At 45.5% G+C, this 16,766-nt stretch overlaps 1 long non-coding RNA gene across 1 annotated transcript; it reads right to left on the bottom strand.

Annotated features, from left to right (window-relative positions):
• Positions 1-1,686: 1,686 nt before the first annotated feature.
• LOC146174238 (uncharacterized) lies at positions 1,687-16,400 on the bottom strand. Its single transcript, XR_014702236.1, has 2 exons — positions 16,316-16,400; positions 1,687-1,764 (listed from the first exon to the last, which is right to left on the bottom strand). It is a non-coding gene; the product is annotated as an uncharacterized LOC146174238 (long non-coding RNA).
• Positions 16,401-16,766: the final 366 nt, after the last annotated feature.

Genomic DNA, 16,766 nt, shown 5'->3' with positions numbered 1-16,766 from the left:
GCCAAAGTAGCTGAGGGACTTAAATCTATTTTGTGTTGCCAGCCTCAAAAAGGATGGGTGTTGTCTTTGCACCTAATGTCCACTCGCAGTTCGATGTGCCTTTAAATTGCCTCCAAACGACAGCTGTGAGTAGCATTCGGGCACGCCGCCTTCCAGCTGCATTACTCCTCGCGTGGATCTAAAGCGTTTAGGTAAGGCGTCCTCGTTTGAGCTTGCCTAAATTTACCTCTCATTCTAATTGCACATGCCCTCAAAAAAGAGCGTACAAATGGTCCAGTTAGGCATTGCGTGAGCACATCCTATAGTTTTACCCCACTGTGACAAAAGTAGGGTGCACAGTGGTAATGTGGGTGGCCTCATTTTGCACCTTCGGAAGCTTTCCCACATAAATCCCAGATTTAGTTTGGATATATACCGAAAAATATCCCACAACTGGTTATTTTGGTCTGGATGCAGAAATGAACTCTGCGTTAGCGAAAGCAAAGTCGACATGGGGGGCCATGTACAGAAACAGGGGCAAGTCAAGTTGGGACTCTCACTTCCTCCCCATTGCAGACAGATGCAGGTATTTTAATGTTTGCTCAAGCTCCACTTGCATAGATAAAAGCAATTAGAGGCCCACATGGCGCGCTTCATGTAATCATGATTTTAGTTTGCTGTCTCGCACTTGTGATGTTTGCAGCTTAGGAAAAGCAAATTGGTCTTCGTTATTTCTTGGCCTAATAACTTCGACCGCAATTTAATAAATGGGGAGAACTAAGTTCATTGTTTCGACTATTTGGAAGCTTGCACCCCTGACGTTTAGAAGGTTACTAGTTTTTTGACGATGGAATCGGTAAACGAGGCAGGTCATCCGACGCTGCTGCCAGCCATACTTCGATTCCGGCGAGATGCTAAAGTTATGAGTTTGAGGTTAGCGAAGAATGACGAACTCCTTCACATCCTAGGTTTTATTTAGTATTGAACTTTTGGAGGCTTAAATATAACCCGTCCATTCTATAAATTTAACTCAGAAGGGCACTTGATCTTTTTAGCAGCTTGCTGTGCGGTGAAGCCAAAAGGTGGCGCAGTATCGCTAGGTAAGAAACAGGTAAAATCATTTTTTTCGTTAGCCGTTATATCTCGGTTAAAAAAAATTATCAATGTAAATGCGCATATGCTAATCCAAGAAAAGAGCACAGAGCGAAATTATTAGCGGTTTGGAACCTACGGACTGAATGCGGTTTTTCAAAAGCCAACTAAGCATTTATTCATGTTACGTGGGTTTTGAACAGCAACAAGCAAGAAGCTGGTACCAAAGCCATTCGCTTTGGGGGTTCTTGATGGATGAAAGGTGGCACCACCACCTGTTGTCTAAAATTACCCACATTTCGTTTTCAAGCTAACACATGATGCATTCTCGTCTTGGTATGTATACATCCGTGTTACCACTCCCATTCACTGGCTTAAATTAGACTTCGCGATGCTAACAAAAAATTGCTCACTAGAAATAATAAGCTTTATTATAAAAAGAGTACGCAATAACTAACCGCGGTAGCCGCATGCCAGCGGACAATGTCCGCCACCGCACATTCTACCTCCACAGCAGCGATTGAAATACACGCAGTTATAAGTCCCTAGTTGCCTCCACTTGTCACTTGGACACACGCACACTTCTTCACCCGGCGAACAAGGCCTTTTTCTTCGAATATCTGGACATATGTTTTCCGGATATTCATTTCCAGTGCATTTGGCCTTGACCTCGTCGCTTGAGCAAGCGGACGCCTGCAGAACACAAAATAAAAACATCACTCAATTTCAAAAGCAGTCAGCCGCTAATGGTTAAGCGTACCCCATTCCGAAAGAACATTTCTGCGGCAGTAAATTCCTTCGTTTGACGTTTTAAACAAATAAACGCTTTACGGCTCTTTCCTAGAGCAAAATCCCTGAATATAAATTGTTTTCTGGAGTGGTTTACTCAGAGATATTCAGAGGTATTACAGCATTTGCCCCTTGAAAGGAAGACATTCCCTAAGCCCGCTAAGGGTCTTATTAAATCAGAAGAGGGTCACCTTCGAAGTTTACAAACTATGTCATTCCAGCAACACTTCACGTCATTGAGCCCGAATCCTTTTCGGCGCAGTGCAGATTTTGTGGCCTGAAGGCAAACTCATACCATATGGTATGGGCTTGTCAACAAAATACAAGTATTTCTATAACAAATCAGCCAACGTGGGAAGGCTGGGAGACGGCCCTGTCCAGCTCGGACCCCGAGGAACAACGAACCCTCGTCGAAATAGCACGGGCAGCAACTTTTACCAACGGTGTCCTGCACTAGGGACCCGACCAACCTTCCCTTAATGTAAGCCAATGTGAATGAATGTTGTCATCATCATCATCCACCTTTTTTGTATTTGCCAAGATCCATTTTATTTTTGCTGCTTTCAACAACACTCGGCCGAACGGGGAGTTATTAATTTGAACATTTTGCTTGCACCGCGCAGAATAATATTAGGATATTGGTTTTTTCACGCTCAGTGTAGCAGAGAGATGGCTTCATCACTCTCCTTGAAGTGCAACATACGCCGAGATGTGCCTGGAGTGATTGCGGCTCTTGCTGCGTTGCTGCAGATTGAACTCGTCAACTTTAGCCAGATTAACTAGATGTTTTCGGCAGATTTTAAATTTACAGCTCTCAAAAGCACCGGACGTTCATAGTTCGAGGGACGCCGAGCACTCGTTCTGTTCTTGCCGCCACCCATTCGCTAGGTTGTTAGCGGACGCAAGCCAGCCATAAAAAGGTACTTTAAGCGCTACTCCAGTCCCATGATTTGCCACCTCAGCATTCACACATGAAACATCCATCTTAAGAGACTTGCCTATTATTGACGTAATACCGAAGCTTTACAATGCGGAATGCTCCACAGTATAAACTACGAATTATGAGCCCTGCCATGGTGGTGCAGTGGTTAGGGCACTCCACTAATGTTCCTAAAGAGAGGGGGATCGACTGCAGGCCGCGGCGGGTGCTTTTCGATCGAGGCAATAAGCTAGGCGCCTGTGTGTTGTGCCATGTCAGCGCACTTTAAAAATCTCCAAGTGGTAAAAAATTATGGAGCCCTTCACTACGGTGACTCTAATAGCCTGAGTCTCTTTTGGACTTTAAACCGCTAAACCCAATCCTAAGTACTAATCAAGAACAGGTGTTTTTTATTATAGGCATATGTTTCAGTGTAACCGATATATTTTACAACAGATTTGAAAATCTGTTCTGTAGGAAAAGTGGCTTAGATTTTGCGAGCTTAAAATAATGCGCATGCTTCTATCAGGTAGCTGCTTGCAGGCGGCTTAGCCGGGAACAGGTTGTGCATTGCTTGTGTCGTAACGAGCCCACGTCATATGGACGTGTTGTTGGTAGCGGCAAGCTCCGAGTACGTCTTTTAGTTGACATCAGAGGAATGAGGTCATCTAAGACCTTTTTTTTATCTGGAGGCAAACAGGACACTTTAGGTCCGAGCTCCTTGGTTGAGAGACGTTTTATATGTATCTCTGGTGATCTTTCGCAAAATGATGTAGCTGTATGGAAAAGCTTATGTCAGATAATCATCATCATCATCAGCCTGACTGTACCCACTGCAGGCCGAAGGCCTCTCCCGTATGTCTCCACCTAATACGATTCTGTGCTAGCTGCATCCACTTGACTCCTGCGAACTTCTTAACCTCATCCACCCACCTAACTTTCTGCCGAACCTGCTACGCTTTCCTTCCATTGCAATCCAGATTGTTACCCTAAGCGACCATCGGTTATCCTCTAGAGCTTCGCTATACAAGTCCTACCCATGCCCATTTCTTCTTAATTTCCACTAGAATGACGGTAACTTGAGTTATTTCTCTGACCCACTCTGTACGCTTCCTATCTCTTACTATTACCCCTACCATTTTTCGTTCCATAGCTCTCTGGGTTGTCCTCAACTCAAGTAGAACTCTCTTGGTTAGATTCCACGTTTCAGCCCCATAGGTGAGTACAGGTAAGATGGAACTGTATACTTTCCTCTTGAGCGATACCGGTAAGCTGCTAGTCAAAATCTGCGAGTGCTTGCCAAATGCACTACATCCCAATCTTATTCTCATTGTTATTTCCTTTTCATGGTCCGGATCTGCTGTTACCACCTGTCCTAAGTAGACATATTCGCCTACTACTTCCAGTACTTCGCTACCTAATGTAAACTGCTGTTCCTTCCCGAGGCTGTTGAGCATTACCTTAGTCTTCTGCATATTGATCTTTGATTTTCAAGCCTACCTTTCTACTTTTCCTGTCTTGGTCATCAATCATTATTTACAGTTCATCCGCAATGTTGGTTAGCAAGGCAATGTCATTAGCAAATCGCAGACTACTGGTATTCTCCATCTACCCTTATCCCTAACTGCTCCCATTCCAAGTCTCTGAATACTTCCTCTAAGCAAGCTGTGATTAGTACTGGCGAGATCGTGTCTCCTTGCATAACACCTTTCTTCATGGGAATTCTGTTACTTTCTTTATGCAGAACTATGGTTGCTGTGCAGCCACTATATATATCTTCCAGCACTTTCACGTACGGCTCGTCAACCCCCCGATTTTGCAATGCCTGCATCACCGCCGATGTTTCAACTGAGTCAAATGCTTTTTCGTAATCAATGAATGCTATGTATAAAGGCTGATTATATTCCGAGCATTTTTTATTCACCTGATTGATGGTATGGATATGATCGATAGTAGAATACCGTTTCCGAAAACCTGCTTGATCATTTGCTTGATTTCAGTCTAAGCTTGTCTTGATTCTATTAGCGAGAACCTTAGTAAATACCTTATACGTAACAGACAGTAAGCTGATTGGTCTGTAATTTTTAAGGTTCTTAGAGTCCCCTTTCTTATGAATGAGGATAATGTTTGCATTCTTCCATGGTTCCGGTACCGTCGATGACACCAGGCACTGCGTATCCAGGGTGGCCAGTTTTTCTAGCACGATATCCCCCCCGTCCTTCAGCAAATCTGTATTTATCTGATCCTCTCCAGCTGATTTCCCCCTTTTCATTGTTTTGAATGCTTTCTTAACCTCGTCCTTCGTAACTGGTGGAACGTCCGACTGTTTTTCCCGACCGCCAATCCCTTTACGGTCCTGACTACTTTGGCTACAGTAGAGATCTGCATAGAACTCCTCGGCTACTTTGACTATCTTGTCGATACTCGTGATGACGTTGCCCTCCTTGTCCCTTATTGCATACATCTGGTTTTTGCCTATGGCCAATTTCTTCTTTACCGCTTTAAGGCTTCCCCCGTTCTTTACAGCATGCTCAATTTTCTGCATGTTATACTTCCTTATATCGGCCACCTGGCGCTTATTGATTAGCTTTGCTATCTCGGCCAATTCGATCCTGTCTGTTGGATTGGAAACTTTCATACTCTGGCGTTTCTTAATCAAATCTTTCGTCTCCTTAGACAGCTTACCGGTATCATCTCTAGCTATCCTATCGCCTAATTTTACCGCACATTCAGTAATGATATCTCTGAAAATATTGTTCATTGCTTCTAGGGTAATGTCGCCATCCTCGTTTAGAGCTGAATATCTATTCTGTAGCGAGATCCTGAACTCTTCTGCCCTCCCCCTAACCGCTAATTCGTTGATGAGTTTCTTTCTTACTAATTTGTTGCGTTCCTTCTTCAGATTTAGGCTAATACGGGACCTCGGTCACTGCATCGAGCTTTCCCGATGTCACCCGTTAATAATTAGGGGGGGGGGGGGATTATTATTAACGATGCGCCCTTAACGGTGCGCACACTCCCAGACACCCTTAGAGTGAGTGGGGGTAGCTGTTCCGGTCGCAAAGGACATGCCCTCGACCTGCATGGCAAACTCAGCCGGAATTCAACTACCTTGTAGTGACAGAAGGGGGTGGTCGTTTGGTGCCCAGCGGTCGCCGGTTGAAACCAGAGAAAGGATCGGAGTCAGAAGAAACAAACAAAACACAATTTATGTAGAGCAAGAGTCGATGCAAATGAATACACAAGATCACTTGAAAAACAACAGACGAGAGGTTCACAGAATACAAACGCTAAGCATGCAACTACAGAATGATTGAATAACACAGGCTTTACAACAGATCAAACACGAGAGAGTTACATAAACAAACACCAAATTGTTCACCGGGCACTGTTGCAGTCCGACGCCTCAAGAGTCACGACGTTGCCGCCATACGAGACGAGCGCCGCTCCCTTGAAAGTCCGTGGGCTTGCCAGCAGCGGGTGATCCCCGGGAGTCCAGCCGAAGCACAGGCGAACACGTCGCAAAACACTGACGAACTGACTGACTGGCTGACTGACTCATCAAACGGCGCGGTCTCTTTAAATAGGGCGCGCCGCGTCTGTTTGTTAGCACGCGTCTAAGCTAGCGCGCACACACACTTAGCTTCGCTGGTTATAGCGCTCTCTCTTCCTCCCGTCGAGCCGCGCGTCGCCATTGGCCAGGTCCCATAGAACATGCTGGAAATTTCTGGCTGATTCCAGTCCGATGAACCACCGTCCTCCCCGGGCAGTGGGAAAGAGGGTGACGGCAACGCGTACAAAGCTACGCGCTCTCCCGCGCGGGGAAGGGGGCTTTTCTCTCCATGCCTTCCACGCGACGCCGTGCGGGCCTCGCGCCGTACCGGCTTGATGAAAATGTTCGCCGATTTCGTGACACTGCCCCTCCCTTAAAGAATATTGTCCCACAATATTCACAACAACCACGAACATCGCGCGCACATGCATGCGCTCAGAAATATATGGGGCAAATGATCATATCACACACATTGCACAAATTTCACAACTGTAATAACCCCATTACAAAATTTACGCATCAATGCCATGAAATTCACAAACATAGATACACACTGTTCTCGGATATACATAGGAATCAACAACACAGAAACGCACAGCTATTCAAATGCAAGCGCACAAACCCAAGGCATGCTTTCGCCTATATTTCCACACTCGGGATGCACCTTCTTGGAACGTATCAGTTCCTCTCCAACTTTCAGGTAAGCGAATTCTCCTTTTTACTAGACGCTGTCGTTTCTTCCTCTCGCGAGTTCGGCTCTTTTTCCGTTTACTATAGAGCCTTTTCCACTGCGAGTTGTTCTCGCTCCGGTCTCTACTCCTGAGTTCTGCTTCCCGATCGGAAGTTAGGCAAGATCTAACGCTACTTTGCCTAGCAGCGCTTCGAGCAGGCCGTCTCATCCTTTCTCGGTCTGGGCGGCTCCGCATGCGCTTGCACGTCCAGGCGTTCGGCCGCTTCTTCCTTCCTTTTCTATAGGACATTTCCCTGTCGACTTTGTCTGACTTGGCAGGCTTGGATTCGGTTCTTTTTGTTTCCACTTTTATTCGCACCTTTGGCCGAGGAACGTTTGATCCAGTTTTACCCGCATAATCAGAACATGGTTGTCTGAAAGGAACGTCTTTTTGTGAACTTAGTTTTCCATTAATCCTTTTAATTTTCTTTCTTTTCTTTACGACCTTCAGTCGTACTTTCTCAAAGCAGGACTCATTTTCAACTGGGAGTTCTTTCTCTTCACATTTTTTTACTTCTTGTTCCTCAAAATGTTCTTTGAAATCTTTCATCGCAGTGCAGTCTTCGCTTTCTTCCATTTCTGAATCCTCAAGGTTAGGATCTGCACTGTCGCCTTCATCCAAGCTTTCGTGCTCACTGCTATTTGAAAGCTCCTCCTCCCGGTCACTCATGTACTCAGCCATGGTGTCATTTAATAAGGAGCTACAATCCTGCCCTTCTTCATCTTCAGGCGTAGAGTACATGAATGAGCATTCTGACTCGACATCTGCCGTTGCAGCTTCTCTGCAACCTGTCGTCTCGGAGGGCACAATCTCATTTTTCTGAGAATTCTGAACTCCAGTTAGGTCATCTGAAGTTTCTGTTGCAGGAACACGCTGATCCACAACCTCATTCTGGCTGCTGGAGCCAGTTTCTACAGTACCGGTGGCTGTCAAAGAATCGGTTGTTTCACTGTATTTCCTAATATAAAGAAAGGTAACCTCCGGTGACTCGGTAATACCCTTCAAACTGCGAACCTCAGCCAGCTTCTTTAGAAGAATATCTCTCTCTTTTAAGAATTCCTTTTCTTTTTCTGCCTGCTTCCTCAGCCATTCTTTTTCTCTTTTGGCTCTCTTCCTGAGCCATTCTTTTTCTCTTTCTTCTTCTAGTCTCTTTGCCTCTGCTCGCTTCCTGAGCCATTCCCTCTCGCGTTCTTCCCTTTGCCTCTCTCTTTCTTTTTCAGCCTTCTCTCGAACCTCTCTTTTCGGTCCACCCATTCCCGCAGTTCAGCTCCTTTTAGACCTTTCTCTAGGCCCAACGCAATAATCTCATTGAGATTGATCTCCAATCTGAACTGCTTAATGCTAATACATAGCACTGTCAATGGACCTTACACAACCGCTTCAGCGCGGTACCGATCGCTATCGCTCTGCTGCTACACTGTTTACGACCTCTTCGTAAACTCTTCCAACTCGTTCTCCGTCCTCTGAGCTTGAGTGCACCAAACGTCCTGTCGCGGACGCCAGAATAATTGTCACCCGTTAATAATTAGGGGGGGGGGGATTATTATTAACGATGCGCCCTTAACGGTGCGCACACTCCCAGACACCCTTAGAGTGAGGGGGGGGTAGCTGTTCCGGTCGCAAAGGAGATGCCCTCGACCTGCGTGGCAAACTCAGCCGGAATTCAACTACCTTGTAGTGACAGAAGGGGGTGGTCGTTTGGTGCCCAGCGGTCGCCGGTTCAAACCAGAGAAAGGATCGGAGTCAGAAGTAACAAACAAAACACAATTTATGTAGAGCAAGAGTCGATACAAATGAATACACAAGATCACTTGAAAAACAACAGACGAGAGGTTCACAGAATACAAACGCTAAGCATGCAACTACAGAATGATTCAATAACACAGGCTTTACAACAGATCAAACACGAGAGAGTTACATAAACAAACACCAAATTGTTCACCGGGCACTGTTACAGTCCGACGCCTCAAGGGTCACGATGTGGCCGCCATACGAGACGAGCGCCGCTTCCTTGAAAGTCCGTGGGCTTGCCAGCAGCGGGTGATCCCCGGGAGTCCAGCCGAAGCACAGGCGAACACGTCGCAAAACACTGGCGAACTGACTGACTGGCTGACTGACTCATCAAACGGCGCGGTCTCTTTAAATAGGGCGCGCCGCGTCTGTTTGTTAGCACGCGTCAAAGCTAGCGCGCCCACGCACTTAGCTTCGCTGGTTATAGCGGTCTCTCTTCCTCCCGTCGAGCCGCGCGTCGCCATTGGCCAGGTCCCATAGAACATGCTGGAAATTTCTGGCTGATTCCAGTCCGATGAACCACCGTCCTCCCCGGGCAATGGGAAAGAGGGTGACGGCAACGCGTACAAAGCTACGCGCTCTCCCGCGCGGGAAGCGGGCTTTTCTCTCCATGCCTTCCACGCGACGCCGTGCGGGCCTCGCGCCGTACCGGCTTGATGAAAATGGGCGCAGATTTCGTGACACCCGATTACCTCTACATCTTGTATAATGGCGGGGGTTGAACACATTATGAAGTCAATTTCATTTTTTTTTTCCAGGACTTTTCCATGTCCATTTCCGGTTCTTCCGTTTGCTGAAGAAGGTATTCATGATTCTTAAGTTATTGCGCTCTGCAAGCTCAACTAGTGACTCCCCCTGGTATTCCTAGAACCAATGCCATAGTCACATACTGCCTGGTGTCCTGCCTGCTTTTTCCCACCTTGGCATGGAAGTCGCCCATTAGTACAGTATATTACGTCTTTATTTCTTGCATTGCCGATTTTACACCTTCGTAGAAACTTTCAACTGCCTGGTAATCATAACTGCATGCAGGTGCGTAGGTCTGTATGACCTTCAGTTTATACAACTTATTAGGCCTAATTACGATAACTGCCCCCCTCTCATTAATACTATAGCATTCATCTATATTACCCGCTATATTCGTATTGATAAGAAAACCTACTCCTAGTTGTTGCGTCTCTGGTAAGCCTCGATAACACAGTACATGCCCATCCTTCAGTACAGTATATGCCTCATTCGGCCTCCTAACCTCACTCAGCCCTATGACATCCCATTTCATACCCTCTAGTCCCTCTAACAGCGCTGCTAAACTAGCTTCACTAATTAGGGTTCTAACGTTAAACGTTGCCAGGGTCAGTTTCCAATGGCGGCCTGTCCAGCGGAGCCAGGAATTCTTAGCACCCCCTGCTGCGTCGCAGGTCTGACCGCCTCCGTGGTCAGGTGTTCCGCAGCCGCTGGTGACTGAGGGCCGGGGTCCATAGATGGCCAGATTATGACCAGAGTAATAAAAAAAACGGTTCCCTGTTACCGCGACTTCTGACCTGCGTCACCACAGAATGGTATTATCTTGACCTATTTGCCTCTTTTCGTACCAATCTTTGCGCCGTCGTTTACAAAATATTGATGACTCAGCACGCACTGCTAAGCTCATGTTTCCTTGCGTTCTAGCACGTAGCAACTAGTAGTGTGCACTTTTGAAACCGAAGATTCATTTTCCGCGTAGCTCACTGTTACTCGGCAGACGGCGGAGTAGCAATAATAACAATTTCCTCCGGGGTTGTGTGAATTATGAACAAAATATCCTCAAGCGCCTCTCAGGACGAGCTTAGAATTCAGCGTCTGGAGCGTAATTCCGTTAATTAAGGAGCAGCGGATAGGACGGGACACGGAGACACAAGAAAGCATAAACACAAGGCGCTGACTAGCAACTCTGATAGTCAGCGCCTTTTGTTTGTGCTTTGTTGTGTCTCCGTGTCCCGTCCTATGCGCTGTTCCTTAATTATGCAAAACCAACTAGCCCGCCAACTCGCTCTTAGTAATTCCGTTGCTGGTGTTGCTGCTGCAGTTCATTTTTATTACCGCTCCAGCGAATAGTCTAACCTCGACTTAATAGCTTTTGTGGTGAATCTGATTACAACACGTGCGTTTCAGCTAGTGCATTCTGGTAATCATACTTTGCATTTCGGCTCGGTCTAGGGTAGTTCAACTTTCCTAATTAGCATTTTCTTTGCTTTACCTTTACTTCCTACTGTTTCAGAAAGAAAAAAAAAAGAAATACCCTGTTACGTGTGATTGCTACACCAGAACATCAACTGCGTGCTAGGTTCTTTAACGCATACTCAGCCAGATTTGAAAGCGTGGCTTTCAAAGTGGAGCTTCTTCAGCAAAGTTTCTACCATCATTAATGGTAACTCATATCCGATCTCATCGCTCTCGGCACAACTAGCATGCAACAAGTTCTAGGCGTTAAAAATCTCAAACCTTTCTCCTGAGCCATTATCAGAAGTACACCAAGCCGACAACGAACATATTAGCAGTCTCTGATAGGGTTAATAAGCCACGCCAAACAAACTGAAATTGGCTGCGTAACATATTACTTTGTTGTTTTCTTGACCTCATGTTAGGAAAATAAGACATATACGTGAGATTCGCAACAACCACCGTAAGAACTCACTGGTAACTAATTTCTTCTACAGCATCACAAGGTGTCCCATACAGCTAGGTAAACTAGGTTTCTACAAGTAGGAAAAGGTGATACTTGATATCATGAGTGATTTGGTACTATTGTGATTTATACTTACATTGTTTTTTCTTGTTTGTGTTTTATTAAGCATGTCATCAGAAAAATATTTCATGCGTGATGTACATTATCAAAACGAAATGAGTGTGCTTGAAGAGAGTATAAATATCATCATATACCTCATTTTACAGCAGTGGCGTATAAAATTTAATGCAGTAAAAATTCCCGACCCTTCTGAACCAACTGTATTTTTCCCAGCTCCGTAAGTAAGCTATAGGTGAAAGGTAGTTTGGACGTAAATATGAAGCACTATTCTAAGCAGACAATGGCTGCGAATTACATTTCGGTAAAACAAAAACATACCAGATGCTCTTTAGGAAAGCCCTGCTGCTTTTATAAAAGAATTTTTAAGGTCAAAAAATTATTCTTTCGTTAAAAGTGTAATCTGTGCTGCCTGGCTTTATAGAGTTATGAATCCCAGTCATTAGTGAGAGGGTTAACTATTATTTATTAGTCACTTTCAACTATTCTAGATAGCAGCTGGATCCAAAATGACTTGTATAACAGAAGGCATTAGCCTTGGATTTTTGGTGCATACAAGACTGCGAAGAAAAACTGCGAAGGAAAGGAAAAGATAAGCCAAACATAGCACTGTTCGCTGATCGTCTTTTTCCTGTGACCTTGAATTTTGTTGCGAAAGTAAGACTACGCTAATCGCTGAACCGTTTCGCGGAGCTCTGAAAAGGCCAAGCTGCGCATGCGCGAAGAGCGGGTGACGTCACGCGACGCACAGCTAGCGCACCAGGGCCGCCGCCGGGCGCTCTCCATCGCCTCGCCGGTAGTCGCCCTCTATCTCCCTCTCTCCCTCTCTGATGCACAGTAGCGATTGCGCATCATCATTTGCGTCGCTTGTAGTGCATATATATGGCTGGAGGCCCGCAGCAGCTTTTAAGCAGTCAGCCATGGAGGAGAAAAGTAAAGAGGGTGCTGAACGGCATACGAGAGCCGCAAAGTTTAAATCTCAGATCCCGAAGTGGTTGCTTGGCAGAAGGCGCGGTGGATCGTAACCCTCCATTACGACACCTCTATCTCCCTCTCTACTTTCACTCCCACCTTTATGCCTTCCTTTATGGCATGGTACATGTGTCCGTGTAGAAATGTGAGAGATATTGGGTTTTTTACATTCTGTAAATCAATTTCAAACACCGCTGGTACCTGCTGCATAACGCCTCCTAGACATCTTGGTCTGCGTCTGTTTGCTGTGGGGTGCGGCGTTTGAGGAAGCGGCAAAGGAAAGAGTCCGCACGGACACCTGGATCGGATGCTCGGCGGGGTCAGCTTCGCATATCCTTGAATAGCCTCGTGACGTCAAGACTTGTGACGGTGCATCACGCGCCCCTTGGCAAACACAACTAGTATTTCACTGAAGGCATCAATATTCATCGCCGTTCTATAATTCGTTTACAGGGAAGGAAAGGTAAAATATTTGTCAATAGCGGAATCCTGCTATCATTCTTACTGTAGACAAGCTGTATAATGAAGAGTGTTTCACAATCCTGGACGTGGCGCAGTTGGCAAAGAGCTGGGCTTGAACTCCAAGGGATGGAGGTTTGATGTAAAGTAAACCAAAATGAAATATGAATAAACCGATTCTATAATCACCATGTCTAGCCTCTTCAATAAAAGCATAAGCTTCAAACATACGAAACAATTTGGCCTAGCCATAACAAAACATAAGCGTAGCTATGCTGATGTTGCTTTCACAATTCTGCAGGTTTAACCAGAGATAAACGAAGAACGTCCGTGTGCGGTGCGATTTTAGCTCATTTAAAGATCCTCAGGTCGTCAAAATTACACCGTAGCCCTCCACTACGGCTCCTCTTTCGCTCTATCCACTTTCACTCCCACCTTCCTCCCTTCCCTCACGGCGCGGCTCAGGTGTCCACAGAAACAAGTGTGACAGATACTGCTCTTTTCCCTTCTTGTGAACCAATTATCATATCAATTAGTCGCAGATATACTGCAGCCAATTTCTTGCGTTACGTGTTTTTGGTTTCATTTCGTGCCGTCAGTAATGGCCATAACTGGATATATGCTTATATGCATATATATGCAGCGCGGGTATGCATGAGCCAGCTGCCAATCGTGAAGGCGGCATGTTATCGGCGCGGAAAACGAAGGTAGATGAAGTCTGAAGCAAGGTTCGAGGCTCTTCCCCGGCAGGAGCCCGGCGAGGAGCAGTGGCGGCAGCTTACGTGACGGGCCAGCGGGTTGTGCACGGAACACGGGACGGACACCTAGCCTTAGGCGTATTTGCGTGCGTTGCTGCTACGCGAAAAGCAGTGTTTCTACGCGTTGTTAATACCTTGGCCGTATCGCTCGAGCTATTCGCGCCGCAGTGTGTTTTGTCGTGCCGCGTGCCGCGACCGTCATACTGTTTTATTTTTGATGTTGCATTATCGGGAGACTCAACCGTATGTTTGCAGTGCAGTGGCGCCCGATGTTTTTTTTTTCAGAATTTTTTTTCTTTATCCCGAAAAAGCTGGTGCTTTTAAGGAGACTGGATCTGTCACTCGTTGGGTGAGACCATGGCTCGCATACTCGTTTTCTAGAAATTCGAAACGATCCTCCTGGCGGCGAGCGGAGAGAGGCATTCCACAGCTCGCGTCTTTCCGCGGCCCACAGACCCCGTCCTTCGATCGCCAACTACATTGAGCTACTTGCTGCCAATTACTGCATATGCCAAGGCGGCGATGTCGGGTAAAAACAACACATGACATCTCTAGAGGAACCCTTCGTCATGAACATAGCAGGAAAAAGTTTCGTTAAAATTATTGGCATGGATTTTTTGTTCATATCGACATAGTTTTGAAACAGTGAGAATTATTTGCGCCTCACCGTTCAGTGGCACTAAGCAGCTGCGTAGGCAAAGTGAAGAAAATAATTTTATCAAAACGCGTGAAATGATACCTGGAGCAATAACAAGTTTATTCAAAAAATATTTTCCGTGTTTCAGCGTGGCTACTCCTCTATTGGCAATTTTGTTTACCGCTTACCGTCTGTCCAGGACCAAAACGTTTGGAGACGAACAGTCGTATTCTTTTTACGGCGCCACCGACATCAAGGGCGCCACCGATATCGTAACCCATCGGGCCATTTTGAACGCCCTGGTAGCTTCGGAGACCACATGTTAAGCTGGATGCACACCTAGCTGTACAGCATCGAGGAGCCTTTTCCTCCAGAGTGAAGGCGGACCAGCTTTTTACATAACGTTCGCGCGGAATTCCACAGCGTGGAGTGCTGAGACCAACACCCTTTAGCCATAGCCGCACTATGCCGCGGGTCACATAGCAAATAGCTCAGATCCACTGCTTTACCAAGGCCCCATATCTAAAGGCCACGGGATTCTTTTTCAGAGGCTGTTGGACATTGCGGTATAAATGTAAATCACCTGTAGCACGAAGGAGACTGTTCTGCCCACAACGACGGAATCTTTATATCGAAGGTTGATGCAGCATGTGTGCTTCAGGCGTTGGCGCTTGAACACGCCCGTTCAGCGTGTAACATACGGGGGAGTTTTTCAACCGCCTACTCACGGCGTTGCTACTTGGACTACTCCTTTATTCTTCACCATAACATAGCGCATTGAGAAGCAACGTTGCTGCTGTGTTTGTGGCTAGATGTTGGTTTCGCATGAAATGTTTTCCGGATTAGAATGGCTGGCAGCCCTGACCGTGACAGTAGGCATTTAACGGTGGATAAAGTCGTTGTTCTGTGGTCGCAACAGTCGACTACCTTCAAAGCCTACAAGACACTGTTGTTTTGCTTGACATCCACAAGCTTGAGTGAGAAATTGTGAATGGGCTCCTTGGCCATTTATTCCGACAGCAATACTAGGATTCGAGCCTTCAGCTTAGCGTGGCGGTAGCAACGTTTTACCCACGTGACACTGTGACGTCACAGCCCACGTGGGCTGGCAGGAGCTGCCAACTTGGGTCTCTCGTTTCATATGGGACGGTTATGTGAGAATCAGCCCTCTAGGATCCTGGCATTCACGTTACCCTTATAGGCCACTAAGGCAAGTTCATAAGGCTTGGTTAAAGCGGCGCTTTATATGTGGGCTGAGGAAGAAGAAAAAGGGAAGAAGAGGAACGCTCGGTCACCCGCAGCTAATGCTTTCGCTCAATATTTGGTTCAGCAGCATTAAACCCTTGTATTTTTTTTTGTCTTCCCACTTCAATCCCCTCATCCTTTTCCCCGGTGTAGGATAGGCAACGGAAAGCCTTTATTTTTTTCATACCGGCGTTTATTTCTCCTCTCAATGCATTTGTCTATCTGTAAATGCACCGAAATGTGTACTTAATTTCTTAAATACTGCATTGACATGTTCGGAGAGAACAATGTCAGCGTCAAAGCTTTAAAAAAAATGCCGAGTTTAAATTTGCACTATAGAAACATCGTACTATATTCAAGGTATATGTATTAGTTTTAATATTGCGAATACCATTGATTATTTTGCACAAATTTTCACATAGGTTGAATCCAAATTATATGGTGCAGTCCATAGAGAAGCTTTAAAATAAAATTCATATTTCAATAATACTGGAGAGTAGGTTAATAAAGACGAAATTGTCCCTAATGATTTAAACTGCAATCCACAGTACTTTAACGTATCTCATCGTGTGGATAGAAAAAGAAAATAACACCGAATACAAGCCTACCTCAGAGGTATTGACATGTCTGCATGCCACGAGCAAAAGCAGAAATACGCCCTTATATCGTTTCATCTTGTGGCCTAGCGACCTGAAAAAATAAAGGGACATTTTTCTGCATTCAAATATAAATTCTCTTCCGTGTTCTTGAATATTTCAAAATCAAGTAAAATGAAAACCAAAAAATCATTTTTCTTTTTTTTATAAACGTGGCCTAGTAAATTAACCAGCAGGGCATCTTCCAATAATTTGTCTTACTTACACATTTATGAAAAGGAGTGCAAACTAAAGAGTCAATAATAATAAAAGGAGAGCTTTATCCTTTATTTTAATGAAACGTGTGTAAGATAAGGGCTCTAGTTCTGGCGTTGGTGTAAGTGGTTCAGTCGGTTGCATTTTAAGTTTTGTTCATAACGATGAAAATATAAAATGTGTTATGTTATAAACGTTCTCATTTCTG

This window comes from Amblyomma maculatum, chromosome 11 (assembly GCF_055883805.1).
Source record: "Amblyomma maculatum isolate TAMU_Amacu chromosome 11, ASM5588380v1, whole genome shotgun sequence".
Classification (NCBI taxonomy): Eukaryota; Metazoa; Arthropoda; class Arachnida; order Ixodida; family Ixodidae; genus Amblyomma; species Amblyomma maculatum.
This window is presented reverse-complemented; position numbering and strand designations above follow the sequence as displayed.